At 44.9% G+C, this 14,704-nt stretch overlaps 1 pseudogene; it reads left to right on the forward strand.

The window, feature by feature from the left end:
- Positions 1-8,019: 8,019 nt before the first annotated feature.
- On the forward strand, positions 8,020-12,966 carry LOC115831147 (annotated as a pseudogene).
- Positions 12,967-14,704: the final 1,738 nt, after the last annotated feature.

Genomic DNA, 14,704 nt, shown 5'->3' on the forward strand with positions numbered 1-14,704 from the left:
TCCAATCAAAGAATCTATTGTTTCTTCTGAGGCTATGAAGGAGGAAATGTGTTGAGAATCTTTGTTGGAATTGTTTCCCTTTTACATGGCTGCATTTTCATAGATCAGTTAAACTCTCTTTCCCTACTTCACCTTTGAAGACTTGGATACATTTTCCTCATTGCATTTTCTACTTTCACCCTTGCTCATGGCCATCGACTGTCAGAACCAAAGCTTTTACTGGCCCCATTGGACCTAAGCTAGGTAGGAGCCCACTACTGATAACCTATAACCAGATAGTTGTCAGGTGTGACAAGAGTGCCCAAGAGGGGGATGAATTCCTGGTCAATGACAAGACGGCCTTTATCCTTCTTGTGCATTTGATCCACATCTTTAACCATTGTGCCCAGAGCTCCTACTCCCTTTCAGACAGAGGCTCCTCAGGGACAGTGCATCCCTCCCAGGAGCCCAGGCTGTACTCACCTCCACTGTGAGGCTGAAGACAAAAGTGCTACAGAGGTCAAAGGCTGCTTTCTAGAGAGGTTTTATTTGCACAAAACTGAGTCTTGATGTGTGGATTGGTCGGAATTAATTTTGAATTTATTTTCTCCACCAATACTTGTAAATCTAGTGCTTGTAAAATAGTATGTGTGCCTTTTGTAGTGGTGGCCATATATTCCAGAACATTTATATTGTTTTCCATTCAGATTTCCAAGGTTGCTACTGATTGCTTTAGGTGCAATGTTCTAAAATATGAAGGTGAACTCTTGTTACTGGTTATTTGGTGGGGTTTTTTTTTTGGGCAGCGGGGATAGAGTCTTGCTCTGTCACCAGGCTGGAGTGCAGTGGAGCCATCTCGGCTCACTGCAACTTCTGCCTCCCAGGTTCAAATGATTCTCCTGCCTCAGCTTCCCTAGTAACTGGGACTACAGGCATGTGCCATCATGCTCAGCTAATTTTTGTATTTTTAGTACAGACGGGGTTTCACCACGTTGGCCAGGATGGTCTCGATCTATTGACCTCGTGATCCTCCCGCCTCGGCCTCTCAAAGTGCTGGGATTACAGGCATGAGCTACTGTGCCCGGCCAGTGTTGTATTTTTAACTAAATTCAATTCTCACAGTTTTAATCATAATTCCAAAAAGACTTTGTTATGCAAATTCTTTTTGGCTTTGAAAATCTGACATGACATGCCCTGTGTCAGCAGCAAAGTGAACACTGATTTTAGAGACTTGGGCTAAACAACCGTCTGTGATTATTTTTGTTGGAATATAACCCAGGTATTATTATTATAGAAGCTGTCCACTCTCAGTTTTGCATAGATGTAAACATATCTTTATGTCATATTTTCATCTATAACTTTAAGACTTTTTTCTTATATTTTTCTCATTCTTCCATCACACAGTGTGGACATATTTTTTTATATATTACAAATAATGTAACACAAATTTCTAAATACTTATTTATTTATTGTTTGAAGACAGAGTTTCCTCTTGTTGCCCAGGCTGGAGTGCAGCCGAGAGGTCTTGGCTCACCACGACCTGTGCCTCCTGGGTTCAAGCGATTCTTCTGCCTCAGCCTCCTCAGCCTCCCAATTAGCTGGGATTACAGGCACCTGCCACCATACCCAGAGAATTTTTGTATGTTTTAGTAGAGATGGGGTTTCTCCAAGTTGGCCAGGCTGGTCACAAACTCTTGACCTCAGGTAATCCACCCACCTCAGCCTCCCAAAGTGCTGAGATTACAGGCATGAGCCACCGCACCCACCCTCCACCTTGGTTATTTTTAGGCACTAAAATTTGATACTTATTTCTAAATGAAGTCATCTCTTAATTGTATTTTTTTTACTTATATTCTTTAAATGGCAAAGATTCATGTAATTCAAGAGAGAAGTGGGATCCAGACAGATTCCTTTATCATGTGATACATGATAAATACATTCGATGTTATATTTCAATTTAAAAAATAAGTAAATGACTTTAAAGATAATTACTTTATACCTAGTTTGTCCAACCCATGGGTGACAGAGTGTATTCAACCCAGGACAGCTTTTCTGAATGCAGCCCAGCACAAATTTGTAAACTTTCTTAAAACATTCTGAGATTTTTTTGTGATTTTTTTTTCTCATCAGCTACTGTTAGTGTATTTTATGTGCGGCACAAGACAATTCTCCTTCTTCTAATATAGCCCAGGGAAGCCAAAAGATTGGACATTCCTGCTTCAGACCAAGAAAAAAGAAAACCCACATTTGCATGCCTAAATACACTACCATCCATGCAAGAAACATGAGACTGGAAACTTCCAACTTTCCCTGAAGCAGTGGAATCGCCTGGGGATAGCTGAGGGGTGTGGTTACTTCTTGGAGGAGATTAAGGGTTTCTAAGGATGATTCTTTGTAACTGAAATATTGTAAATGTCATTGAGCCTTCTCATTATGTCGACTATTATTATTCCATATCGTCAATTTTCTGCCTGAGCATTTTCATCCTGGGCCTGACTTTTCTGGAATTCCTTGGATGCTTATTATTATTGTTGCATCCCTGGGAATTTCTACACTTGCCATTTTCTTCTGGAAAACTAGCCTCAGTGTGAGTATACTAACTTCCCCTAGAGGTGGACTTGTAATCATAAACAAGAAATTATTTAAAACAATTTGTGATTCTGGACTTCATTATGAATATTGGGTTTTATTTAAAAATCAGGAAAATGATTTATTAGCATAAGAATTATGAAAAATCTGCCATTTAAATTATGGAAGATTTTTTAAATTTTTAAAATTTTTAATTAAACCTATTTAATTAAAAAATTAAATAGGTTTGTGTTTGTTTAATAGACTGTCAGCAGAGCTTTCGGTCAAAAATAGGTTTTTTTAACCCCTCTGCTCTTTATCAAAAACTGAAGTATAAAGTTTCAGCACTTAAATAAGAAATTCTTTCTAAACTTTTCTGCTTTATAGTTCTATTGTATGGGTGGAAGGAAAGCTTCCACTCTCTAAAGGTTCACTGCAGAAATGTACTAACAACAGACAGCTTAAAAGGAGAAGGAAAATATAGAACCTTATTAACAGGCATAAACATGGGAGCCAGCCAAAAAACGAGACTGCAAGACGGGCCAGATGACTGATGCTTAACGAGCACCCTCTTCTCAGGGAAAAGGGAGATGGAGATGTAGGCAGGGCAGCAAATGATTTTTAGGGGAAATGAAAGAGCCCAAGGAACAAACAGTTGGCCTGAGACAAAGTTCCTCTGAGATCGTGAGGAAGAGGCGACAAACTGCAGGAAGGCGAAGGGCAGAACTGCACTGTGTCTCATGATGCAGAGAAAGCCCCAGAGAATCTCTTGGAACTGCCCTCCAAAGAATCAATGAAAAGTGTGTCTGGGTGGGGTAATGAGTGGTCATTTCGAATGGCAACATTCAAAGTACATGCTCTCGGTTGCCACTGGAGAGGGATCAGTATGTCAAAAATCTGTACTGGGTAAGAATGTGGCTGCTAAATTGTGCCATAATTTGGCTTTTGAGCATTTTTGTCCATTGAGTAAATCGAGCTCTACGTTTTCTCTTGCTGTTCATGACAGTAAAAGTTTGGGTATCTAGGGGCTTAAACATCTTCTGAACAATGATCCAAGAAAAAAGTGCTAATACCACAATGCTTTTTTATCCTCAGGGGAAGAGGGAGTATGTTTTATTTTCACAACCTAGATAATTACACATCATTTGGCACTGCCCTTCAAGATACATAAAAAACAGAAACTATATGAGTTCTGAAGATATCTAGGCACATTGAACAGTCTCTACCCAACTTAGTCCTGAAGGGAGAATTTTTGATGTGAACTGGGGGAAATTTTTTAATGTACAACTTTTTAAATATTCCATTAAGAAAAGTTCAGTTGAGCTGTTTGACTTGAACCACTTTGCACCTTCTCATCTTTCTCCTTGTTATCTACTCCTCTATCCCATTATCTTACAAGCCAGGGCATCATGGGTGCCACGAATCGTTCATGCCTCACGGTGTTTCTTTGCTTCTCATTTCTTCACGTGTTTCACATTTCTCCTAGCTGCAAACTGGGCCAGCTGCTTTCCCCATAAAATCTAGCAGTAGCTGTCGGGCACATGTGGTTGCTCTTTCATCTTTTTAGATCACCCATTGCTTCTATCGAACTCCTAGTGCGTGTTCTTTTTCTTCTATCCTGTGTGAAGAAATCAGAAGAAAAACATTCTATAAAGAACTTTAAAGATGTTATTTCATTGAATACATCAGGAATTTCAGAGGTATATGACCCACATCTGCAACAAGATTTGCATTGCATATTAGCCAAGAAGAGAAGAAATATTTCATGTCTTAGAAGATTCAACTCATACGCTGTCTATATGGAATTCTTTGTGGGAATTCAGTCATTACTGAGAATGTTTTGTGTTAGGTTCCAACCAGCCTCAGTGAAGCTGGTGTCAGGGAAGGGAAAGTGGGCTCTGCGTAGAGCGTGGACAGAAAAAAGATGCTCCGCAGAAGATCAGGAAGGAGCAGGGGGTGAAATGTTACACATTCTTGAACTCAGAGAACTGAAGGTAGTTGCTTTCTTTTCAACCTGTGAAACATTTTAACCTGTGGTAAAATGTGTATAATGTAATAATTACCATCTTAACCTTGTTGAATTGTACAGTTCAGTTGTGTGAAGTATATTCACATCATTGTTCAATTAGTTTCCTAGATGTCTTTTCTCAAGTCTGTTTTAAAGTCACGAAATATAAATGACAGATCCACGGATTTACAGGGGAAAGCCTGGAAGTCCAACAGCGGTACCCAGGAAAGTTATGCTATCTGTCAGAGTCCCCATAGGGTGGAAATGAGTTTGCCCTGTTAAGGGAAATAACAGCTTCTGGCCGTCAGGTTTCCCCCCTTCTCCTTTCTACACGCTAACCAAGGGCTCAGGTCCACTTGTATGCACTCAGATAGAAGGATTTTATCCTTTCCAGGAATTAAAATGGACCTAAAATACTTCTCTACATCATGGAGATCTACAGAAGCTAAAGTGCAAGCTGAAATCCAAAAGGTGGCGATGAAGGTCAACAGTCATTGCGAAATCTCTGGGCAAGGAAAGACTGCCGAGGAAGAGTAAGATGTTCACTGACACAACTACTGTTGTATGAACCATGTGCCAACCAAAGCAGACAACTGCAATGTCCCTGAGAATATTTTCCACAATATTTGTGGCAAATTCAGTGGGTGCAAAATTGAGCTTGTCCTTCCTGCTTGATTAATCTTTGTGTTTCCTTTCCCTTCCTACATACTTGATTGTAATGTTTTAGGGGGAAGAGCAGGTCCAGGTACTGGCATTGTTAAATTCAATGCTTGGCTGGGCACGGTGGCTCATGCCTGTAATCCTAGCACTTTAGGAGGCCGAGGTGGGCAGATCACGAGGTCAGGAGATCGAGACCATCCTGGCTAATACGGTGAAACCCGTCTCTACTAAAAATACAAAAAAATTAGCCGGGCATGGTGGCAGTGCCTGTAGTCCCAGCTACTCAGGAGGTTGAGGCAAGAGAATGGCATGGGCCTGGGAGGCAGAGCTTGCAGTGAGCTGAGATCACGCCACTGCACTCTAGCCTGGGTGACAGAGCAAGACTCCGTCTCAGAAAAAAAAAAAAAAATTCAATGCTTGCATCACCTCTGGATTCATTGTCACAGTCTTTTAGCTTTTGATCACATGACATTGTATTTTTCCTGCCACATGACTAGTCTTTTTTCCTAAATGTCAGACACTGGTTAAAAAATATATAGCAATGAATTGAGGCCTACTAGCATGTTATCTCGCTGCAGAAAAGAAAAGATGGGAGTCTGTTTCTGGGGAATGGGCAGGGGTCCTAGCACACCTAGACACCCTCCATACCATCAGCAATTGAGGTTATCAGTGAGGTTCAGTCCCTACGAAAGTCAGGGTATTTCCTGTCCACCTCTATTCCTGGCATGTGACTCTTCTGGTTCCCAACCAAAACCAGCGGACCTCAGTAGGGGTCACCTTCACTAGCAGACCCTCAATCTACTTGTTTTCCATCTAATCCTCCACATGGTGCAAAAGCTGCTCTGCTTCTTTGCATCTCAGTTAGTCCCTTCTGCAATTCAGTGATGAAACTCAGGGAAATGAGCCCCATATGTGAGGCTGACCTTCGTCCTGGGTTTCCTTCTTCTCCATCTTGGCCTCATGTCTCTTTACTGCCATGTTAGCAATTTGATGCTTTCAGTCATGGGTTTTAGATTCTGCCCCATGTCCCCATTGTTCCCATGGGAGATCAGAAGCTTCACATGCACTCATGTCTACTCCAGAGCAGAATGCTTCCTTAGCTTCCCTCCAGATTCAGGTTTTGTGTTTCTAGTTCCCAAGTGCACAGCAGGAGTAGTGATGTCCTCACTGGCTTCTCATTTGCATTAAACTGTGAGCTTCTTTAGGGTGGGGACAGGACCCTGCTCCCATTGCATCTTCTGTACCTCACAAGACACTCCTTGCTTCCGGCCACTCCAGACAGCTTGTGCTGAAGGGTGCCCTGGGTGGTCAGAAACAAGTGCATGAACTTTCTCTTTGAAGTGTTTTTGCCCCCGTTTCCTAGAGTTCTTGGCATTTTACACGTCTTTCATATGAAATCAAGTACCTAGTGAGATTTTTAGAATCAGAACCATGAATCAAGTAGTGTGAGGGCAACACAGCAAACCCACCTTTTCAGGCCATTTGCTTTTTCTGCCCTCACTCTCTGTGAACCAAACCTTGATAAAGTCACACAACACCAGAGGATGGTTTGCAGTTGTCACCTATTTTCAGGACATAACACCCTGACTAAAGAGCCATTCGATCATTTCCAATTCAGTAGATGCATCCAGCACTCAGATTGGCCTTTTCTCTCAACCAGGATCTTTAAAGTCGATGAGAAGAGTTCCAGTCCTGAATCATGGACATGTGCAGTAGTGAACCGCAGGGCTAATGACAGCATGTCCTGGAAAGATCTCTCTGAGGTTGATTGTCTGGGTTCTGGCATCAGCCTCTGATGGAGAATCAGGTCTCCCTGTGGGAGGAGTCAGACGAGGAGTGATCCCCTGCTCCTTCCTTATGGGTTTAGTTGTGATGAGCTGGTGAGGTCTGGTTTTCCACACTGAACTAAAATGAGCTTTTGCTGTGTCTGGCGCAAGACTGACCCCAGAAGCACACATAGAGCATCTCATAGAAGTTTTTAATAGTTCATATTTACTAAAAAGTAGGAATACAGAGCGATGAAGATGAGCTAGAAACGACAGGTGATTTGCCAGCAGGCCAGAGTGTGCTTTTTCTTTGACCCTCCATGGAAGGTGTTAATTCTCCCTCCAGTTGTGAGGATCAGTTGGTTCATTTATGGGAAGGTTGTCAGGGGACCTTTGAATCACGGCCTTCAGATGCTGGAAGGAATCCTACATGGGCCAGTGGATCATGTGCATGCATTTCTCTCCCTTCTCGACTCAGGAAGCTGAGAATGAAAGAACGTGAGTGAGCAGAAAAGGAGAGGCGGCTGTCAGAGGTGGAAGAAACCATGAAATTGGCTCTAGAAAAAATATCCATCTGCAGGTGGGTTCAGAAACCGACACCAGCCTCTTGGGAAAGCCCTGCTGGAGTGTTTTGTTTTAAATCTTTGTACGATGTTTAGACCCAGTCAACACAGAAATGGAAACAAATGGTCAGAAGAGATACCTAGAGAGAGAGAGAATTCACACAAGAGAACACAAGTACCTTAAGATTTACTAGTGTTCAAAACATGTGAAGTAGCTAAACATCTCCTGACTGCAATGCCAGCCAGACTGTGTGGAAACTCGGTTCATACCAGCCGTTCTAGGGGTGGTGTGAGTTGTCACCATCCTTAGGAAAGCGTGCTGTTGTAGGCTCAACCCATCCTTCAAAAGGACTGTGCCTGTTTATAAGCTCGGCTGTTTCTGCCCTGTGAAATATGGCAAGGATATTAATTCCAGGAGAATAGAGCTTTATGATAAAAGATGCCCAGTGAAGGATGAATTATGGACATACTGAAAATGGGTAAGGAAATTGTCAACTCAGAACCCAGCAGGCATTAAGTAAAAGAGGAGGAAGCATTACAGCAACAGTTTTGATCCTACTGTACTTTTATAGCCATGTGAAATACATTTTCTATGTATAGATAGATTGTGTAAGGGTACAATTGTGAGGACAACAGAAACATGGCAGATTATTTAAAATCATACTAAAGATGATGCTTTGTCTGATGAAAGTGATTCTAAACCATAGAAAAACGATTCAAAACAGGCAAGAGCTGAGGCAGTAGGTAGAGGACTCCTACAGATGAGAGGTAAGGAGCCTTCCTACCTGCAGTTGCAGGATCCTTAAGCGCTCATCAGGATGATGCCACTGCCCCTAGAATCTCTCAACATACACTTTCTCATGTGTTGGCTTTTTCAGATCGCCCCTTCTGCTGCAAGAAAGGCCCTCCGCAATTGGATAAGTTTTTTCCCCCCTCCTTGCTTTTGGGCCTAGTCTGCCAAGTCAGGACATGGATGTATTTTTGTCCCCACAGTCCTGTGCTCAAGCCTTGCAGAGGGAGACAGCAGAGAGGGAGGCTGCCTGCAAGCAGCACAGGTAGGTGATTGTGATGGACAAATTTTAAGGATGTTTTTGTTTTAAGATGAAGCTCTGAGTGTCTACTAAAGAACATGGTGTTTTAATTCTTCTTCAGGTCAATTCTTTCTCTGTCTTCAAGATGGGAAATGATGGAAAAGCAGGGAGTGCCGGAGAGACACATGAGTCAGGAGGCAGCCCAGGGATAGCTGGGGCTAGAGAACCCTTTCTGGAGAGGTAGGAGCTCGCTGTGAAAGCACGCGCTTAACTTCTGCTCCACAATCCACACACCCTGCTTCTCCTCTCTGGGTGAGGGCTTAAGTGGCAGGACCCTGTTTTTCTCAGGCGCCACAGCTGAATGGCTCTTGGCTGGTCCCCTGTGAATGGTGGAGCTCAGGCCCCTCCACTGACTGTGGACATCGTTCCACCCTGACGTCTTGGTTACTTTCAACTGAGGAGATGAGCCTAGAAGGGAAATGGGCTGGCTCCCCTTCCAACTTTGAGTCAGTGGGAAGGCTTTATTTATTTATTTATTTTCATTTTTAAAAAGTAACACCAATAACATTTTAGAATGGGAGCCGTATGTGCTGATGGGAGCAGAAATTTTCTGGCTATGTCTTCATGGATCAATATTTCTTCTTTTCTTAAAGAAGCATTTATTTACACTTTTTGGAGCTTCCTTCATTGTTTTTGTTTGTTTAAATTGTTTATTGTAAACTATAAAACTTCATTAGTAAATTAAATTTCTATGTCATCTTACTCCTCTAACATTTGAAGTGTAACCCTAAAACTTTCCAGTTAATTTCTGTAGCTGTTACCTTTTCTCATGACTGTTAGTCTCTTTATGTCCATTTCTGTTCATAAATATTGCTAATACCTGGTCATTATGGAGGTTAGATTAACTATAAATCCACAGAATTCTGAATGCCCCTATGCTTGAAGAAAAGGAGAGAGTGCTGTTTCTGTCCAGGGTTTATTGGTATTCTTCCCATCCATGGCTATTCCTATTTTAATTTTGAGTCTGTGCTCACATGATGAGTGATTTCCTCTGATATGTACAGTGAACTTTTGATTTAGAGCTCATTTCCAGCTGCTTAGAGCCCGGCCTGTCCACAGTCAGTGGAGAATTAAGAAAACCCTTGGATGAGGGCTCTGTGGTGTCTTCCTCAAGGATGAGGCCCAGAGGGTGGCAAAGAGAGTGAGGTGGCAGTGGAGGGTGTGGAGGGTTTCTCATTTAGCACGGAACATGCAAGCCCGATTAAGGCTCGTTCCCTTCTCTGGCCCTCAGCTGATTCAGGACCTCATTCAGTTCCCATAAGGAACAGCCGCTCTGTCCCACCTGAAAACACAGAGAAGACGAAGGTAAATGCTCTGCCTAGTTCAGGACACTTTTGTCTTTTCCTACAGCGCCCTCTCCTGGCCTGTCCTCTGCTCTCTGGGTTCTGTGGTGCCTTTTCTATCTGGACTTTTTTGAAAGCAAAGTCTTCGCCATGAGCTTTCAGGCTTCTCCATTTCCAGCTGGTCATCTTTCGTGGCACCTCCAGAAGCCATAAATGCTTAAGGGCTAAGGACTGCAGGGCTGTCACTGTTCTGTTTCCAGAAATAACATGAGAGGATGCCATTGAACTCCACTGCGGTAGGTCTTATGGCCCAGTAGACCCTGACCAATCCCTTTTACTCAAGATGGTGTGGGGTTCCCTTTCCAAAATATGTGGGGTTTCTTTTTGTTGTTGTTGTGATTTTCTTTTCTGCTATAAGGTAAGTGATTAACCTTTAGAATATCTGCTGTAATCCCAGAAGTGAAAACTCATTGATCCAACATAAATATGCGCTTTGTGCAATTTTGAATGTTCTTTGGCAAAGTCAATTCCATAATTCATCACAGTCCCATCTCTGTTGTTAACTGTGTTGAGCAAAAATGGCCCCACCCTCACCCAGTGTTGCCCTTGATCTAATATTCTAAGTGTCAGAGGTTCCATGTTTTAATAGAAAATGTGCCCTGGCTGTGAGGTAATGGAGAGTGAACGTCACTCATTACCTACAGGGACAATTCCCAATGAAGGCCTTAAATGATGCTCAGCTAAGCTGGTTCTCATGTGGCCTCTGTGTCTTCGACAGCTGCTGAATCCTCTGATCACACATGATGGGACTTGTACACTTGAAATCAAACACATTTTTAAACTGTTTCTGTTGTTGAGAATTCCCACCTCATTTTTCCATGGACAAAATTATTCTTTATGTCATAGTGCATTTAAAATTTGGTATTGCCTAGCAGTTAAAGAAATATGATAACCATGCCAAACTAATATCTATATGTAGGATTATTCTGTCAGAAAACCCTCTCCCAGTTCCCCTGCAGCTCTTCAGGAATCCCCACCTCCCCAGAGCTCTTTGTGCTCATGGATGGTGCCTCCAAAGTAAGGAAGATCCTTTGTCAAGAAGGGAAGCAGAAGGGGGATGAGAGGGTCTTGCATGCAGAGCTGGAATCGACTTCCACTCTGCTTCTTGCAAGCTGTGTGATGCTAGATGAAATTTCTCTTTCCTCTGGAGCCTCTATTTTCTTAGATTTGGAGCAGGGTGCTCACACTGACCTTGCAGATTTCTGAGAATCAGAGACAGCACATGAAAAGCCTGGAGGCCATTCTCTTAAGAGTAGCTGCGACACATGTGTGGACAATGGGCTTTTCATGCTTCTCTTTCTCTCCGTTTATCTGATGCAAGGAACATGCTCCGGTGATGATGGTGAGGGAGGAATTAGGATAGACATAGACACCCCTGTGTCAGAAACATGCTTCTTTGTTACTGGGTTATGACTCTGTCTCCCTGGGGACAGGCCCCCAGCCTCCCTACATTTGCAGACAGAGTGGCGTGTGGAGATAGCAGTTTGTCCCCATGACTTTTCTTCACTCCCCTGCCTCTGGCAGGACTCAGTTGAAGGGAGACTTCATGGCATTGATGCTGCCATTTTGAAACCTGGAGGAGGGAAAGGTGCAAGGGACTGTCACCTGCGGCATAAGGTGCAGCTTGTGTTGGTTTTGGTGTTTTTGTCCATCATATTCATATATTTCAAAATATTTTCTCCTCCTGACTTGCAGGTCAATGTGGCTGCAGGGAAGCCTCATCCTTTCTCAGAATGGCCCTATTTGCCCGATCTCATGGCTGGCCCTTCAGGACTATTGATGGGCTGCGAACCGCCGCCTCCACCTGGGTGTCATCTGGGAACTCAACCATTCCCTCCACTTGAAGGTTTTCTGGGACCTCAACAAAGTCCTCCACTGGAGAGTCCTCTGGGAATTCAACCGCCTCCACTCGACTGTCCTCTGGGAACTCAGCCACCTCCTGCACTAGAGAGTCCCCTGAAAACTCAACCACCTCCCCCACTCGATTGTTCTCTGGGGCCTTATCCAGCTCCTGCAGCTGTCAGTCCTCTGGGACCTCATCCACCTGCTGCAGCTGCCTGTCTTTCCGGACCTCATCCACCACCTGCGGCTGTCAATCCTCTGGGACCTCAACCACCTGCTGCACCTCTTGGTCCTCCAGGACCTCATCGACGCACGGCATGCATCTGTCCTTCGGGACCTCATCCACCTCCTGCAGCTGTCAGTCCTCCGGGACCTCATCCACCTCCTGCAGCTGTCAGTCCTCCGGGACCTCATCCACCTCCTGCAGCTGTCAGTCCTCCGGGACCTCATCCATCTCCTGCAGCTGTCAGTCCTCCGGGACCTCATCCACCTCCTGCAGCTGTCAGTCCTCCGGGACCTCATCCACCTCCTGCAGCTGTCAGTCCTCCGGGACCTCATCTACCTCCTGCAGCTGGTGGTCCTCTGGGACCTCATCCACCTCCTGCAGCTGTCAGTCCTCCGGGACCTCATCCACCTCCTGTAAGTCTTCTGGGACCTCATCAACATGCTACATGTGTCTGTCTTCCGGGACCTCATCCACCTCCTGCAGCTCTTGGTCCTCCCAGACCTCATCCACGTCCAGCATGTGTCTTCCCTCCAGGACCTCATCCATCTTTTGTAGCTGCCTTTCCTCTGGGACATCATTTACCTTTTTGTTCTGTGAGGTCTCTGGGACCTCTGACTACATCTCCACTTAGTAACCTCTGGATCCTCAGCCACCCCTTCTACCTGGGTGGCATCTGGCGCCTCAATAACCACCTTCACATGAATCTCCTCGGCTACTTCAATAATCTCCATTTGTGCCCCTGGGACTTCAGCCACTTCCTCCACCAGGGTCTCCTCTAGTACATCTGCCACCTCCTCCACTTGGCTGGCCTCTGCTATCTGAACCAACTCCTCCAGGACCTCAACAAGCTCCTCTACCCATTGTGGCCTGTAAGACCTCGACCATCACCTCCACATGTACCACTTGGTATGTTTATCTGAACAGTATGAACTGAGTTGCAAAATAGATTCATCTTTCCTTTTTTGAGTGCATAGAAATGTCACAGATTGTACTGCAGGGCTTTGCACTGGCTGAGGATGTGGTCACTTTGCTCAAGTTTCTGAGAGTACAAGTCAGTTGCATTATTTCCTCATCATGACCTTGGCAGAAGGTGTCTTCTGTAGATGAGGAAAGAGTTTTTTTCATTTTAAGAGATGGGGGCAGAGTCTTGCTCTTTCACCCAGGCTGGGGTGCAGGGGTGCACTCCTGGCTCACTGCAACCTCCGCCTCCAGGGCTCAGGTGATCCTTCCACCTCCGCCTCCAGAGTAGCTGGGACTAAAGGTGGGCAACACCATGCTTGGCTATTTTTTTTGTCTTTTACTTTTTGTAGAGACCATGTTTCACCATGTTGCTCAGGCTGGCCTCAAGCTCCTGGAGCCATGCCATCTGCCCACTTTGGCCTCCCAAAGTGCCAAGATTACAAGTGTGAGCCACTGCGCCCAGCCAGAGATTGTTTATAGAAGCTGGAAATACAAGCTTTGCAGGCTTGTGTGGAACCTGGGCCTTATGGCCAGCTCTGTGAGGGATGAGACCCATCCCTGACTGGCAGGGCATCCTGTGTCCTGCAGCAGACAGACCCACACTGAAGGGCACGGAGCTTCTGACCGCCCCAATGGAAGCACAAGTGAAGGGACAGGGTGCAGAAGGAGGAGACAATCTCCTGAGAGTGAACAGGAGGCTGTGGAAGAGAAAGCTGAAGCGGGGAGGTGTCACATGGGGGGTTGTTGAACTCAGGTGGCGCTGGAAGGCTGCTCCTAGGCAGGCAAGCAGTGTGAGCAGGAGTGTGGAGGCTGCATGAGGGCCACACAGAGCCGCCATGGGAGCTCAGATAGCACAGTGTGCACAGGGAATTCTCCCCAGCACTTCCTTGTTGCCCTACAGCCTTTAGTCCATTATCAGTAGGAAGATGATTCTTTCCCTGGGTGTGTGAAGGCTCTGGATCAGGGTGAATGAATGCCTAGAGGTCTGAAAGTTTTAACTTGGTTCTGTCAGGGGAACCTGTCTCCCTGAGTTTTTATGGCCAAAGGAGACTAACAATGAGGATGGGTCTGGTTCAGTGGAGCTGCGGCTTTGACCTTCAGAATGAGGCCGACTCTGGCCGGAAACTCAAGGCCAATCCTGAGCTGCTCTGGCCTCCTCTGATCCCCAGCACCCTCTCCTTCCCACCCACGACTCTCAGCTTTGCATCTCCCAACCTTGGCATGCAAAGTGCTTCCCCTTCCCTGTGTCTTTGCTGCGTAAGCCCAGACACCAACTCTCAGTAGAGCTCAGAGCCCCAGCTTTCTCAAAAATGAGCTGGGAATGATGCGATTATGAAGTCATGGTGAGGACAGGGAGACCACGCTCATGAGGAAAATATCTTGCAAAATAGCTGGTAGGTGGTAGAGCCTCACCCCTCCCACTGGTTAAATGAAAATATTTCCACTCAGAAGATCAGCAAAAGATGTTCGTTGAAGTTCATTTAATAAACCTTACGGTGTAACCGTTCAGGCTCTGGGATTTCCAGTTTCTCTTTCAAAAGATAAAGGAAAGCCCCTGTCTCCAAGATTAGACCTCAGATCCTTATGAGATGAAGAGATCCTAAAAATGCACACACAGTTAAACTCTGAGACTTATATCTGTGATCTGTGGATAATTATTCTCCATGACATACAGACACAGATGTGTCAGCAGGGGCA

The sequence above is a fragment of the Nomascus leucogenys genome, chromosome 18 (assembly GCF_006542625.1).
Source record: "Nomascus leucogenys isolate Asia chromosome 18, Asia_NLE_v1, whole genome shotgun sequence".
Classification (NCBI taxonomy): Eukaryota; Metazoa; Chordata; class Mammalia; order Primates; family Hylobatidae; genus Nomascus; species Nomascus leucogenys.